Consider the following 10,153-nt stretch of genomic DNA (forward strand, 5'->3'; position numbering starts at 1 on the left):
CTCGCTGGAACGTGGCCAGATGAGACATGCTGGTGGCTGCCCAGACCATCCAGTCCTGAGGGTGGGCAGATGTCTGGGAGTCTGTCCATCTACGCTCGCCCCCTCCTGTGTGTTCTCTGACCTAGCTGGTTGTAAGCCCAAACTCTCCGTGGTGTTCTGTGAATCTCCCCAGTCTGCCATGAAGGTTGTGGGGCCCTGGCAAGGTGTATGGGGAAGGCTTGTGTTTTGAGACTGGCTGCAAGCTTCTTCCCTGGGTGGAAAGACCACTGTGCATAGACCGATCAAGTGAGATATATGAAATATAAAACAGCTTTTGTAATTGGGTGGGATTTCAAAGGCCTAAATTCCAGAAATAACCACCCAAAGACAAAGACATGTTTAAAGGGTCTTGAGATGCGAGGACTGTTTCTCAAAGACTGTGAAAGCAAGACAATTAAACGGCTTGGGGTCAGAGATCCCTGCTTTAATTTATTTTCTCAGGGAAAGCACACAGTGGATAGGATACTGCCATCACACAGAGCAGAAGATGGTGCCAGTAGATGAATAGAGAGCCTTTTGGGTGGGCAGGGGGTGCTCACCCACGCTCCTGATAACCCCCAGAGCTTCTGGTGCCCCCAACCCTAACCCGAGAGAGGCAGGTAGTTCGTCAGGGCATAAGAGCTGGGCTGCACGGTGAGGCAAGCTGATGCTGTATGACTTTGTGGGGCATAGGAGCCACTGCAAGTCTCAGCTCCCATGTCTGTAAATGAGAGGTTATAAGAATAGTGCCGGCCTCATTGTAAAAATTCTATAAACGTGGGCATAGTCTATGTACATGCTAACAATCTACATGCATGCTCATGGTGTATGTACATGCTAACAGTCTATGTACTTGCTGTCTATGAACACATTAGTAGTCTATGTGCATGTTAACAGTCTATGTGCATGCTAACAATCTATATGCATAAGTGTAGATACTTGATAATGGTGTATATACATGCTAACAGTCTATGTGCATGCTAACAGTCTATGCAAATGCTAACAGTCTATATGCATAATAAGTGTAGGTACATGCTAATGGTCTATGTGCATGCTAACAGTCTATGTGCATGCTAACAAGCTATATGCACACTAACAGTGTAGATACATGTTAATGGTACATGTATATGCTAATGGTGTATCTACATGCTAATAATTTATGTACATGTTAATGGTCTATGTGCATGCTAACAATATATATGCATGCCAACAGTCTCTGTACATGCTAACACCCTATATGCATGCCAGCAGTCTATGTCTGACTATGTATGGACTTTGTACATACTAATGGTCTCTGTGTATGCTAGCAGTATGTGCATATTTATGCATGTAATTGTAATGCAGAGAAGGTGGACCGGCAGAGTGACTGGGGCTGACTGCCCCGGGTTCTTCTCTTGGAGGCTCTGCATACTAGCTTGCTGGTCCTAGGACAAAGCACATGGGAGCAGACATAGAGTACTTGTAGCACAGAACTTACAACTTACAATTCACACTACAGCATGCGATACTCTATCATAACACCCACATAGCCATTCTGTTCTCATGGGAAGGTTTCACTGCATTTTGCCAAACTCTTACACATCCCTAAGAAATGAGCATGGTTCTCACATGATTGTTAGTTGGTACTTTCATTTACGTTAACAAGGAAGACAAAAGTGAAAACAGGAAAACATTTTTTTTGGAACTTCATTTATTTTGTTCAAATGATTTGAGCAACTCTTTTGTTGCATCCAATATTAGTTTTCAAATGCTGGAAGAATAAATATTTCCTTCTTTTCTTCCTGCTATTCATAATATGAAGGCTTCAAACACAGCACACTTTAAAGTTTAATCTGCCTTACTAACCACTTCTTCATTATCTTCGTAAGTCCAGACAATCAAAATAACAAGCCAAGGCCTGGTTTGCAGCTTTTGTCATTTTCCATAGTGTAAGTACTCCCACCCTGGCCAGTATCCAGCTAGTAAATGTGTCATCACTGAACATAGAGCTGGGGAAACATGTGGAATGGCATCCACTATGTACTTTTACCATCCAAGTTCAAAAAAAGCATGAATAACCTCAAGAACATAGATATTAGTAAAATGAGGTAAAATAATCAATGAGATTGATTTTGAATATTTATTACCTTCATTTTTAGTATGATTTCTTTAATTATTAGTTTGCATAACTCAAATTTTCACAGTGGCTGTGTTTAACAAGTGACTTGCAGCATTAATTTAACTATTTAATGTTTAACAGTTGGCTCCCACATGCTGGTGCCAGCCAGCTCCCTTGGACCATCACATGAGAGAGCCCTCCTTCCCAGATTCCCCACCCTGCACCAATTTCCACAGACAGTTCTTAAAGTCTGCTATACAGATGTTGACCTCTGATTTTTCTTCATCACTGTATTATACATTCCCTCTGCCTTCTTCTTCATTGGGTTTCATTTCCTAGAACCCACATCTTTCTTTCTCAGATTATTCTCTCATTTTCATGGAACACATCCTGTAGTAGCTTTCTGAGAAAAGGGAAACAGCATTTTTCCATCAAATCATCTATGAACATGTTGAATGAAATTTCACTTGTCTGAAGTCTTAACCATTCAACTGAGATATGTATTGTAACCATTAGTTAAAACCATCACTTTCTGTAGCTTGCATTTCTGATCATTTGTTCAACAAACGCTGAGAATCTACTGTGTTGTATTACTTCTACCCTCCTTATTATAGTAATGAATGTTCTTTTGCTGCTTAAAGTCTTTCATCTGGAGTACTATGCTTTTCAAGTCTCTGATGCTTTTACCTTGCAAATTCCATCATCAAAACAATAGTCATCTGAGGCTTGTTTGACTTCTTTTCTATTCCTGTCTCAAACCTGACACACCACGTTTCACTCACCTTAATGTGTCATCTGTGTGGTAACATCTTTAAAGATCATGCTAATATCTGACTTTGTATGTGGCTTGTGTGCTGGTTTTTAAAATGTGTTCCACTGACATGAGGCATTTTTTATTTGCCCTGTATTCTTGATTTATCCCCAAATTTCTTCCTTTAAAATGAATGCATGCAACTTAATGATAGTTTAGAAACTTCTGAAATCCTGTCTGATAAATAATTTTTGGATGACTTTATTTGGGGAAATCTGTGAAAATGGGGAGGTCAGTGTGGGAATCAAGATGGGGGAGAAAGAAGGAGGGAAGAATAGAAAGTGAAGGAAAGGTCATCAGAAGCCAATTGCTTGATATGAAATCTGCAAAGAAAAGAGACATTCAGAAAGAAAGTAAAGGAATCTTTATGGATATCCAAAAATTGTGGAATAAAATCCTCTACATTTCAACAAGTCCAGTCTAGGTCTGTGATCTATTCATGTATGGAGTTTCATCCTGAGGACTGGGGGTCAATGAGAAGCATTTAAAATGCTGACATCATTGGAGATCATCGTTCAGGATTATCCACGAAGTATTAAGACTGGAACTCATACCAGTTTCCTGTGCTCGTAGAGATCAGAGTACCCCTGGGAAGGAAGCCACCTAGGGATGGACAAATTTCTTGAGGGTATTTGCCTCCATGCCCCGTGAGGCTGGTGGAGGAGTTGGCCTTCAAGGCACCTGAAGTTTGGCAGTTTCCTGTCCTTTCATCCCTTACTCATTGAACCAACCAACTGTCCTCCTCCATGCTCTGGGGCAGCCTGACTGCTGGCCTGACTCCCTCCTGCTGATCGTTCCTAAGGGTGCTCAGGGTTTCTCCATCTTCCCCAGGTTGATAGCACCCAGATTGTGTTCTTCCTGCCATCTGGGGCTCTCCTGTCTCTGCATCCATCATCCCTCCTCCATGTCCTATTCTAAAGCATCCCAGGCCTCAAACCAGATCCCTGTGGATGGAACTGTCAGAACCAGTCTGAGGCCTGTGGGTTCTTGTCAGGGAAGTTGTGTTACCCTAGGAACAGAAGGTCCTACATTTCCTCGTCACCTTTCCTGTGCTCCTCTGGTGACACTCCCAAATTTAGAGCTCAACTGTGGGCCCTGCCCATTTCTACTGCCACTCCTAAAGCCAATCATGGGACACAGAGGGTGTGGGTTGCCAAGGTGGACCCATGCCAGAGGGAGATGGGGGACCCCCAGGGAAGTTGGGAGTAGGCAGGGCCAGGAGGTGAAAATTGATGAATATAGGCAGGGCTGGTACATAAACAGAGCAGGTGAGAGGGAAGATGGTACAGGTGCCATTCAGGTGCTCAGACATGTGCCCAAGCCTCTTCCGAGTGCCTGGGGAAGCAATCTTGCTAAACAGTCCAGCATTGGGGTAGATAGATGGGACACCTGTCTCAAGACTGTCTATGGTGAGGGCACCAGGGCAGATGTTTACTGGGGCTCATGCCTCTCCCCTCACCTTGGGGGCATGGCATTGCTTGCACTTGTCCCCAAAGTCTGAGCTGAGCCCCCTATCCCCCAATAAGCCCTTCACAGAACTATCTGCTGTTCCAGGAAAAATCTGCTTTTCTTGTCATTGGTTCTGGGGGCAGCTTCTGCTCTGCACAGTTCACATGGTGATTTTCATCACTCTGAGAGACCTAGGGTGGCTTTGAGCCATGCCGTGGAGCTCTGGTTTGTATATCACTATTCTCACGGGGCTGTCACAGTTATTCACTCATTCCTGCCACATTGCAGGCTCTTCCCAAGTTTTTTCCCTTTGAGGTGGCACGTGTGTGTGCACCTTGCTAGCTGGTCAGTCTCTTTCAGCCTGCAGCTTCTTATCCTTGGTGTTGTTGGGCCCTGGCTCCCAGCTTAGCCTGAGGTCCCTAGTGGCCCTGGTGTCCACATCCAAGGGTCCACACATTCCCCTTGAGTGTTCTGCCTGCTGGTGGGGGTGTGGTTTTGCCAGCCACATTCTGTGCTTGCTTCTTCTGCTGTGGTACTGACTGGGATAGAAGAGAAGGTCCTTCTCTGATCGAGGTCTTAGGTTGTTAAGAGGTTCCTTGTCATGCCTCAGTGGCCCAGGAGACAATCCTTAAAGACCACAGTCAAAAATCAGGACATTTCCCAGGGTCTGGCTGCCCAGGCTTACCCACGGCCATCAGATTACGTGCTCTATGACATTACAAAGGCAAATTCCAGCCTGGTGCTGGAATTCACTTTTCTGTTGATGGACACTCTGCAGTTTTATATTAATTGTAAAAAGGAATTCCAAGTTACTTATGAGAGGCTTTGCCCACAAAGAAAAGTTAGGGAACCATTTTTGCTCTCAAAATGAGAAGGGCGATTTCTCAACTATCAGCAATTTGACTTGATTTATTATTAATTCCTTTTCTTCATCTCTTTTGAATTTCATCTCTATCTAAAGAGGAGTGAGAGGGTGAGCCAAACTAATGAGTGGGATCAAGAAGCAATGAGAACATTTCCACCAAAATGAAGAATTTTTTCTTTGAAGGCCCACCACCCCCTTTACACTCAGAGGCAAAAGGAAAATTCCAGGGATGAAGGAGAGACAAGGGGGTGGCTAGAGGCTGAGGTTGTCCTGGACTTGAATGGTAATTTTAGAAAGGATTCCAATCTTGATTTTATTCTGCTGCAAAGAAGAACACATTTTCTACTTCCACCTGATGGTAATGAACTAACTTTTCTAGAGAGAGAGAGAGAGTGTAGAACCTATGGATCCTGTGCAATCCCATATAATTTAACCATAAGCTGAGGCCTCCTGAGTAATCACTAGTATTCAGGTAATAGTTACTTTGAGGAGTTGCTGAGGAACAGACAGAGTACAAGAAAATGAATTTCCATAAAGGCCAGAAATGAAAGAGGTGTGCTTCTGAAGAAGCAAACCCAGGGAGCCCGTTCTTGAGTCCCATCCACCAAGGAGAGTGTCGCTGGGGTGCTGCAGACATTGACTCAGTGAAAACGTGCAGTTTCCTGATAGGTTAGCCTGGTGGCAAGTGCTTCTGAGATCTATGAATTATAGGATTTAAATCTGGCATATTTTTGGATATCTGAGGTGGAAGGTTTGAGGAAATTACTTCTAGATTCAACACACACACACACACACACACACACAAAAGTTGAGATGATAAAAGATTGCCTATTGCAATAGGATTGCTGTTTAGCAATAGTTTCCTCTGAGAAAATATGATTATTGGAGGCTCAAGTGACACTTTCCTTTTCAAAAGATATCCTTCACCCCTTAAGTGTGATTTTTCTGCCATGGGACAAAGGTAGAGATAAAGAAAATCCTCAGGCACCTGCATTTGTAATGATTTGGGGAGTTTGTTTTAAGTTAGCAACTGCTCACAGGGTTGAAATGGCAGCTCTGGGACTGATCTCTTTTCCTACTTGTTGGCTTTTGCAGTCTCCAGATACTGAAGGCGGGACAATTCCATGGCACAGTTGTGAAGTTCAGGGGACAGAAGCCCTGCAGTGAGGATACTATGGTTGATCCTTGACTCTTGATCTTCCCCAACACAGCAAGGAGCAGGCTGTGCACACACAGGCAAGCCAGGATACCTCTTCAGGATGACGTTTTCAGCTATGATTGTGGAATCCACAAAATTCCATGATGGCTCAAAGATTCCCAGTGGCCTTGAACTTTGAAGAGGAGTCATCTCAAGTTGGGAAGCAGTCCCCTGACACCGGAAAAGGCAGAGAAAAATGCCTACATCCAAAGCAAAGACAAACCAGAGTATGGTTCCTCTCACTTAAATGGTGTCAGCTCTGCCTGGTACCAGAGAGCCTTCTGGAGGTGATGAGTCAGACAAGACAGAGTAGCCTCATTTTGTCCTATTTCTCTCATACAGACAACTAAACACCCTGGTTATAATACAACAAACAAACACAGGAAGCCTCTGAATAGTGGAAAAAAACAGAGAAGACTGGCTAGGGATTTTGGACCTTGAGGAATGATAAGATAGTGAATTCCTGGATTTCCTTTTTGTCTTCTGTATGTTCTGGGTTGGGTTCTGGAGAAGTTTTTGGCTGAGAAACATCAATAGGTCCAGATTTTTTGAAGTCCCAAGAAAAGCTTGGTCTCTGTGGGGCAGCTGGGTGGCTCAGTGGGTTAAGCCTCTGCCTTCAGCTCAAGTCATGATCTCAGGGTCCTGGGATTGAGCCCCACATCAGGCTCTCTCTGCTCAGCAGGGATCCTGCATCCTCCCCTTCTCTCTCTGCCTGCCTCTCTGCCTACTTGTGATCTCTGTCTGTCAAATCAATAAATAAAATATTTTTTAAAAAAAGAAAAGAAAAGCCTGGTCTCTCTAGCCAAAGAACAAGGAAAGAGAAGTGCTGCCTAGCCCTTTTTATTAATGCCCACCCAATTCCAGCTTCTCCCAGCCCCAGGTGCCAGTGCAGGCTGAGAGGTGAACCTTGGCTTTCGCTTCCTGCCCAGTGGGTAGCAGGAAGCCCTTTGATTCCTGAGCCAGGGTGGTGTTCAAGAGGCCAAGCAGGGGGGTGGACTTCCATCTACCCTCAGAAATGGCAGATCTTTTTCCTCCTTTCCCAACCAGAGAGTCATCAAGAGGATTTCAGAGTGGAGGGAGTGGAGGAAGGAACTTTTTAAACCTGTATATGAAATGACCCCAAGTGATTCACATATAAAACTTCATGATTAACATGACAAAAGTTTTGAGTGCTACAGCAGGGAATATCACCTAGGTTTTCAGATTAGCCTCAAGGTAACACAAATGAAGCAGATTGGACCTGTGTGCTAAGTCTAAACAGATGACTGCCTGCTAAAATGGAGAATTTTTAATAGAATCCAGAGTCTCATAATTCCCAAATGCCTAGGCAATGATATTTAAAATCATTTGTTATACCAAGAACCAGGAAAAATCCCAACTTGAGAAAAAACAATCAACAGATGCTAACACCGAGATGATTCAAATTTTGCAATTTTCTGACAAGGCTTTTAAAGCAGTCATCACAAAAATGCTCTACTAAGTAATTGGGAGCTCTCTTTAAACAATTTTTAAAATGGAGCATCTCAAGAAAGAAAGAGAACATATAAAAAGAGTGAGGTGGAAACTGCAGAACTGAAAAATATCAATAAAGTTTTAAAATTCTGGGTGCAGTTGATAGAAAAAAAGAGGTAATGGAGGAAAGAATCTGTGAACTTGAAGACAGAATAATAGAAATCACACACTTTTGAAAAAAAAACAGAAAATAGACTGGGGGGAGTAAAAATACAACAACAAATGAACAGAGCCTCAAGAACTAACATTCCTGTTAGCAGAGTCCCAAGAGGAAAGGAATGGGGCTTGAAAATATTCAAAGAAATAATGCCTGAAATTTCCCCAAATCTGGAAAGGGGCATAAACCTAGATTCAAGAAGCTTAGTGAACCCCAAATGGGGTAAATAAAAAAAAATCCATGCCCAGACATATCATAATCAAACTTTTGAAAACTAAGAATGTGGGAAAAGCACAGAGAGAAATGATATATTACCTATAGGGGAAGAAAATTTGAATGACAGTGCCTTTCTTATTAGAAATTACCAAATCCAGGCCCAGAGAAGATGGCTGCCCCAGCAGTGTCTGGGCTGTCTCAGTCAGTTCAATGTTTTAGTACATCTGTGATCAGACCATTTTCCAAGCTTGTGAGGCGGCATGTTCAGGTATATGGTATCAAAGGTTGCTATGATACTGCTCTTTATTCTGCTACATCTAAACAGAATAAACTGTCACAAGTAGGAAAAGAATTCTTGAGAGTAGCACAAATCTTGAAGGAACCCAAAATGGCTGCTTCCATGATGAGTCCCTATGTAAAGCGTTCCGCGAAAGTGAAAAGCTAAATGACTTGAGCTCAAAAGAGAGGTTCTCTCCTCTCACATCCAACCTGATCAATTTGCTTGCTGAGAATGGTCACTTGGACAATACCCCTGGAGTCACATCTGCCTTTTCGACCATGATAAGCATCCACCAAGGAGAAATATTGTGCACAGAGACCGCTGCATCTCCTTTAGATGAAACCACTTTTACTGACTTAAAAACAGTCCTGAAGAGCTTCCTAAGGAAAGGCCAACTATTTAAGTTGGGAGTTAAGACTTATCTGTTAGTCTTGGGTGGAATGATTGTCCATCTTGGAGAGAAATATGCTGATGTGTCTGAGAAAACCAAGATTCAGAAGCTGAGCAGAGGTATGCAGGAGGTTTTCTGAAAGTGTTGATTTTCTGTCAGTGAAAATTCCTAAATTTGGAGCAACAATAAAATGCTTCCTGAAAAGGAAAAAAAAAAAATAAAGAAAGGAAGGAAGGAAGGATGGACCAAGTCCAGAAGAAAGTGGCACATTTTTTAAGTGCTGAAAGAAAAGAACTGTCAACTTAGAATTCTAGATCCAGCAAATTTTCAGGAATGAAAAGACAATAAATCCAGTCTAAGGTAAAGAAAAAATGGAATTTGTTACTTGCAGACCTACCCTGGAGGAATTACCAAATGAAGATCCTTTAAAAAATAGAGAGAGCGAGAGAGACCTCAGAAGTCAGGTGTTGGGGTAAGGGGCGAGGGAGATGGAGAAAGGTAATCTTAGACAGGTTCCATCAGTGCAGAGCCCCATGTGGGGGGCTCGATCCCATGACCCTGAGATCATGACCTGAGCTGAAATCAAGAGTCAGACACTTACCTGCCTGAGCCACCAAGGCACCCCAAAACTCATTGTCCTTAATAATCATCACTGTCCTATGATGTGCTATTATCCCATTTCTCTGATAATGAAACTGTCATTAAATCTGGGCCCAATCTCTGCTCCGCGGGAGGCATGCTTCCCTCTCTCTCTCTCTCTCTGCCTGCCTCTCTGCCTACTTGTGATCTCTGTCTGTCAAATAAATAAATAAAATCTTAAAAAAAAAAAATCTGCGCCCAAGGCCAGGTAGCTAGTAAGTAAGAGACCAGGGTCATTCACTAAGCACAGTTAGTTTTCTATTCTAGACTTAAAACAGAACTGAAAGGCAAGGAGAGTGGACCAAATCAAGGGGCTTGAAGGTTAGAACTGTGCGTTCTGGCAAGGTTGTCAGATTTCTAGGATGGCCCCAACCTGGGACTCAGAGCCTGAACCCTGACCCAAAGTTCTGATCTCCCCAGCTCCAGGGCTCACACTCAGGAGAAATCCCACATATTATATGACATTATGACTTTCTGTTAAAAAATTATATGTGGTAATAATATTGTGCTTATTATTTT

At 43.0% G+C, this 10,153-nt stretch overlaps 1 pseudogene across 1 annotated transcript; it reads left to right on the plus strand.

Moving 5' to 3' along the window:
* The first annotated feature begins 8,490 nt into the window (after positions 1-8,490).
* LOC309867464 (ATP synthase subunit O, mitochondrial pseudogene) lies at positions 8,491-9,134 on the plus strand (annotated as a pseudogene). Its single transcript has one exon. The product of its transcript is annotated as an ATP synthase subunit O, mitochondrial pseudogene (transcript).
* The last annotated feature ends 1,019 nt before the right edge of the window (positions 9,135-10,153 follow it).

This window comes from Mustela nivalis, assembly GCF_964662115.1.
Source record: "Mustela nivalis genome assembly, chromosome: 6".
Lineage (NCBI taxonomy): Eukaryota > Metazoa > Chordata > Mammalia > Carnivora > Mustelidae > Mustela > Mustela nivalis.